The sequence below is a fragment of the Oncorhynchus mykiss genome, chromosome 5 (genome assembly GCF_057628025.1).
Source record: "Oncorhynchus mykiss isolate SJ-2025 chromosome 5, ASM5762802v1, whole genome shotgun sequence".
NCBI classification, from domain to species: domain Eukaryota; kingdom Metazoa; phylum Chordata; class Actinopteri; order Salmoniformes; family Salmonidae; genus Oncorhynchus; species Oncorhynchus mykiss.
In genome coordinates this window covers 53497261-53504000 of record NC_143026.1, presented here as the reverse complement: position 1 = coordinate 53504000, position 6740 = coordinate 53497261, and the positions used below count along the sequence as shown (strand labels likewise).

General features: G+C 44.9%; 1 pseudogene; it reads left to right on the top strand.

Annotated features, from left to right (window-relative positions):
- Window positions 1-5319: 5319 nt before the first annotated feature.
- LOC149983511 (uncharacterized) lies at window positions 5320-6342 on the top strand (annotated as a pseudogene).
- Window positions 6343-6740: the final 398 nt, after the last annotated feature.

Here is a 6740-nt window from a genome sequence, read left to right as displayed (position 1 = left end):
AGTATGTCACTGTCCTGGCTGTTTTATCCTATCGAATATATTCAATTGTATCTATAAATAAATGTTACAATACATTGTTTGACTAACCCTATTACTCTTGACAGATATGTGACATTATCCTGAATAGAATTTGCCGGGAAATTATCTAATAACATATTAATGATTTGTTATAGGGATTAAGAATATAGGTTGTAAGGATGATTACAATTATAAGACGTCAGTCATGAGATGAGACCAAGCAAGAGTTGGACTACTGTGGCCTTTTTCTGCCTCAAAACACTAACAAGATTATAGATATAATATGATATGAACCGTGATATTAGTTGTTCATTTCCAACATTTTCTGAGGGCTATACTGTTGTTTGCCAAACTCTCCAACTAAAGCAAATACTCAGTTTCTCTACATAAGAAAAGAAAAAACAGACTACCCATATGTTTCAGATCAACACAGCTGCTTGAGTATTACATTATGGAATATTTAACTGGTCCTTAATGCCATAAGCTATGTTTGGAGAGGGCCTTTGTTACACAACCAATAACTGTAGAATGAACGTGAATCTCTGAATCAACTGGCTATATCTATCTGACGAAGATGTTAAAATTGGGATTTGTTATGCAGACAAAAAGATGACCATGAGATAGGTCTAGTATAACCATCATCAACTGAAAATTCAGTTTTGTTACTTTCTTGCTAAGGAACTATTCATCTTACAGATATTATCACTGTAGGTCCTAGCCTATAATATATCAAGACAAAGGAGATGATTGTGGACTACAGGAAAAAGTGGACCGAGCACGCCCCCATTCTCATCGACGGGGCTGTAGTGGAGCAGGTTGAGAGTTTCAAGTTCCTTGGTGTCCACATCACCAACAAACTAACATGGTCCAAGCACACCAAGACAGTCGTGAAGAGGGCACGACAAAACCTATTCCTCCTCAGGAGACTGAAAAGATTTGGCATGGGTCCTCAGACCCTCAAAAGATTCTACAGCTGCACCATCAAGAACTGGTTGCATCCCTGCCTGGTATGGCAACTGCTCGGTCTCCAACCGCAAGGCACTACAGAGGGTGCATACGGCCCAGTACGTTACCTCGACTAACCGATGCTCCCACACATTGACTCTGTACCGGTACTCCCCTTTGTATAGTCTCGCTATTGTTATTTTACTGCTGCTCTTTAATTACTTGTTACTTTTATTTCTTATTCACATTTTATTTTTATTTTTTAACTGCATTGTTGGTTAGGGGCTCGTAAGTAAGCATTTCACTGTAAGGTCTACACCTGTTGATTTCGGTGCATGTAACTAATAACATTTTATTTGATTTTGATTTGATCTCTTTCCCAGTTTCACTGTCTCAAAATCAATCAATTGCATGTGGGTAGAGCTCTCTTGAGGTAAAATTAACCACTGACATGAGCTATGTGTAATGAACTCTGTATTTGCTTGATATGGCTTAATTTAGGACCATATAAAAAAGTCACAAATTAACTATATTGGGTGAGCAAAGCCTATATTCCCAAATAATTTGACATCAGGTTCCTATGTCTCCCATACTACTGTTTCCAGTCACCTGGACATACTTGGCATAATTGTTTGAGGTTAGAGAAATCCCGAATAACTGTGCCGCCCCTACCCTAAAACCTGATCCCAACCCTTACCTTAATCATAACAATTACCTAACCCTAACCTTGACTCTGAACTTAACCATGTTTGCAGAGCTGGTTAATGATACTTTGAATTGAAGGATCCTGGGCGTGAAATGAGTTCTTGTCATATTGGTCGTTTCCTCAAGCCCAGGTACTGTTCCAGAACTAGACTAGATAAAGAATGTTATACTGAATTGCCATGTAGATTACTGGTATACACCCTCACATACAAATCGAATGCATTTATGTTAAAAGGAACAAATCATCTTACCTGCAAATGTCCCTGGTACATATTGAGCTCAAAGTCAGTTGCTGATTCTCCGACGATGGATTTGGAGGTTACTTTTAGGCGTGCAATACAGATACACTAGGCTACACTGGAAGTGTTCATATGTGCAAAGAGTTCTGGAAAAAGGAGCGGAATGTTTCAATTGCCCCCTCTAGTTGAGGCGTTGAAGGTTTCGCGAAAGGAAAGGAACTGTCCTTGTTTTAGGTGCTGAAACGCAAGAGTTCTTGCCATGTATTTTTTGCCGGTGTTTTAACTGAGGTAGCCCGCCGCGATAAGTGCGCTACCAGACCCCACTTCAACGCGAAGCGCCCAACAATCTTCACTGCGCTGCAAAAAGCTTCAGTGTCCTCAGCTTCAAATGGACAACAATTCAGTCAGTCAAGTAAAATCCCCCTTGTTATGTCTTCATTGTGCACACTGACTGCACTGCAATTGACCTACACAAACTGGTTCAGAGTACACTTAGTGCCAGTCAGTGCTATCATGCAAGCAACAAGTTCTCACAGCCTCACGTCAAAATTGGACGTTCATCCATGTTTCTCAACTGTAATAATTTGAAGTTCTTCCAAATGTAAAATGTTGACGTGTTTACGGTTAAGTTCAGGCATTAACTCCGAATGTTCAAGGTTTGGTTTAAGTTAAGGCATTAACTTCAAATTCTTAAGGTTAGTCATTAACTCTGAATGGTTAAGGTAAGGATTAAGGTTTGGGATAGGCTTAAAACAAAGTTATCAATAAAAACTTTATATCGCTGGATTCGACCTTCCAACCTTAATTTAGAATAAAAGGCAGATGCTTACGCCCATCCGCCATCCCCATCCACAACCCCCTAGCAAAACCGAAACCGACTTGAAGGTAACTGCGCTCACTGATGCCACTAGTGGCCAGGCTGCATGCACTCACAACCAAATCTGGTATCAGGCTAGGTTCAGAGACATTGAAAGATACAAGTTGCATCACACATTTCAACATGTTGAAGTCATATTGGATACTTTAGAAACGTTTTTGTCACAATCATGTTAGGCTAATAACTATTTTCCTGGTAAACATGTTTCTGCTAAGGTGCAAGTGTTGCTCCTAACTGTTTATTGATATGAAACAGATCTCCTTTGATGCCAACCCCCATGAACACTGAATAAGGTATGTAATGTATTCGCATTAACCCCACAAAATCACAGCCCCACTGATGATAATAATAATAATAATGAAAATATGAGCTATAAGCTATAATTACATAAGGATGAAAATGTATATGCAAACTTCATGTAAACAAGTGATGCTAAGGTTGATTGGGATGACACCCTTGAGTCTATACAGTGCATTTGGAAAGTATTCAGAACCCTTGACTTTTTCCACATTTTGTTACGTAACATACTTATTCTAAAATGTACTAAATAAAACATTTTCCTCATCAATCTACACACAATACCCTATAATGAATGATTTAAAACAGGTTTTTTGAAAATTTTCCACATTAAAAACAGAAATATGTTATTTACAGTACATACAGTACGTTTTCAGACCCTTTGCTATGAGACTCTAAATTGAGCTCAGGTGCATCCTGTTTCCGTTGATATTCCTTGAAATGTTTCTACAACTTGATTGGAGTCCACCTGTGGTAAATTCAATTGATTGGAAATTATTTGGAAAAGCACACACCTGTCTATATAAGGTCCCACAGTTAACAGTGCATGTCAGAGCAAAAACCAAGCCATGAGGTCGAAAGAATTGTATGCAGAGCTCCGAGACCGGATTGTGTCAAGGCAGAGATCTGGGGAAGGGTACCAAAAAATGTCTGCTGCATTTTTATTTATTTCACCTTTATTTATCCAGGTAGGCTAGTTGAGAACAAGTTCTCATTTGCAACTGCAACCTGGCCAAGATAAAGCATAGCAGTACGACATATACAACAACACAGAGTTACACATGGAATAAACAAAACATAGTCAATAATACAGTAGAAAAAAAGAAAACAAAAAGACCATATACAGTGAGTGCAAATGAGGTAAGATAAGGGAGTTAAGGCAATAAATAGGCCATGGTGGCGAAGTAATCACAATATAGAAATTAAACACTGGAATGGTAGATGTGCAGAAGATGAATGAGCAAGTAGAGATACTGGAGTGCAAAGGTGCAAGATAAATAAATAAATACAGTATGGGATGAGGAAGTTGGACGGTTAGCCAGATTGGCTATGTACAGGTGCAATGATCTGTGAGCTGCTCGGACAGCTTGTGCTTAAAGCTAGTGAGGGAGATATGAGTCTCCAGCTTCAGTGATTTTTGCAGTTCGTTCCAGTCATTGGCAGCAGAGAACTGGAAGGAAAGGCGGCCAATGGATGAATTGGCTTTGGGAGTGACCAGTGAGATATACCTGCTGGAGCGCGTGCTACGAGTGGGTGCTGCATTGAAGTTCCTTAAGAACACAGTGGCCTCCATCATGGCTCTTGCTGCCACAAACTGCAATTTACCTTACACATTTTGCCGACTTGCTTGTTCTATTTGTGTGCTGTGAATTGCTTTAATTAACATGCTGCTCCCCACGCCATAGGCGTGTGTTCTCTGCTAATTACCCTGCATTTTTTTATATCTTGTTCTTTCCCCTGCAGAGGGTCAAGGGTCAACACCCTTTCCCCTGGGTGTTGTCCACAATGATCGAGGGGTACGGGCGTGCTTCCTTCGTCTCACCACGGTGGCCGACACCCTGAAGAAGAAAACCATGCGACTGGAGATCCCCTCATGAGACATCAGAACGACTAGGTGGGTTCTATCGATTCTGGACCTCCGCAACCTCAATGGGTACCTGAAGGTGCTGAGGTTTCACATGCTGTCCCCAGCCTGTGTGTTGCAGGCCATGTCCAGGGACCAGTGGTTTGTGACACTGGACCTGAAAGATGCGTACTTCCATGTTCCTGTTCACCCAGCTCATTGGCAGTACTTCCGATTCGCTTTCGAAGGGATGGCTCATCAATTCATGGTTCTTCCCTTCGGCCTCTCCTTGGCACCCCACACTTTCACAGTGCATGGACGCTGTCCTGTCACCTCTCATGTCCCAATGATTGTTGATCCTCAATTACCTGGATGATTGACTGATTTGTGCCTCGACCAGGACCCAGGTCCTGTCAGACAGAGACATGCTCCTGACCCACATCGGCGGGCTGGACATTACTATAAATAACAAGAAGAGTCATCTGATGCCCACCCAGAGGGTGCCATTCATTGGCATGGAACTGGACTCAGTCCTCATGAGAGCAAGCCTGTAGACCAGAAGGGTTCAGGCGATCTTATCTTGCCTCGACCACTTGCGGCAGGGGTGGGTGGTATCTGCCCTGACCTGCCAACTCCTGTAGGGCTTGCTGACGGCGGCCTCGTTGCTGGTTCCCATGGGCCTGCTCCATCTCCCGCCTCTTCAAAGGTGGTTCAGCTCCCACCAGCTCCACCCGAAACGCCACCGTCACTGCCAGCTGTGGGTGACCGCACAGTGCCTCAGGGCATTGTTGAGGTGGAGCTGTCACTCCTTTCTCTCAAGTGGGGTGGTGATGCTGAGGATGTGCCGCCGGGAGCTGGTCAGCACAGACGCCTCCCAGATTGTCTGGGGGGGTGTCACCAAGGGCAGGTCGGCCAGCGGCTGTTGGCTACCCCCTTGGAGCGGAAGGCACATCAATACACTAGAGCTCCGAGCTGTACTGCTGTACATGTGGTCTTTCCTTCCACATCTGAAGAGAAGACATGTCCTAGTGAGAATGGACAACATCACAATGGTGGCATACATCAACCATCAGGGTGGACTGAGGTCCCACCGGCTCCATCTTATAGCACGGGAGCTCCTTCTCTGGGCTCAGGGACGTCTAGCATCTCTACGCAGAGCGCACGTACCTGGCATCCTGAATGTGGCAGCAAATATGCTCTTGAGGGAGGGCCCGCCACCTTGGAACACTGGAGCCTACATCCCCAGGGGGTGCAGCACCTGTGGGACAGGTTCGGGAGGGTGCAGGTGGACCTGTTTGCCTCCCTGGACAATGCACACTGCCCCTTGAGGTACTCCATGTTGGAGCCACCAGGGCCTCTGGGTTTGGATCCCCTGGTTCACGATTGGCCAGGGTTGGAGCTTTACACATTCCCTTCCTTTTCCCCTGATCCAGGCTGTGCTGGACAGGACCAGGATGTCGGAGCATTGTCTGCTGCTGGTGGCCCCATACTGGCCCAGGCGACCCTGGTTCAGCCTTATCCTGTCCCTGTTGTCTGGGACACCTTGGCAACTACCCCTGAGACCCAACCTGGTGTCTCAGGCTGGGGGAACTCTGTGGCATCCGAGACCGCACCGCCTCAGTCTGTGGGCTTGGCTGCTGAACGGAAACCAACAGTACATGATAGGACTACAGGAGGGTGTAATGAACACCATGTAGAGCGCAAGGGCACCGCTACCAGTTGCGCTGGCAGTTGTTCTGCTCTTGGTGCACTGGTATTGAGGTTGTTCTTGAGTTATGCAGGGTGCAGTATGTCCTCCAATACCTGCAGTCTCGCTTGGATCAGGGCTTGGCAGCCTCTATACTGAGATGGCCGTTATATCTTCCTGCCATGTGGGGTGGATTGACAGGCCAGAGGGGCGACATCCCTTGGTCTTCAGGTTTATGAAGAGAGTTTGTCGCTTGCGTCCAGCTAGGACCAGCTCAACGGCGAGCTGGGATCTGGATGTGGTTTTGGCAGCTTTGGCAAAGCCGCCTTTTGAACCCTTGCAATCGGCCTCCCTGAAACACCTCTCTATGAAGGTGGCTTTCTTGGTAGCGATTACTTCCATGAACCT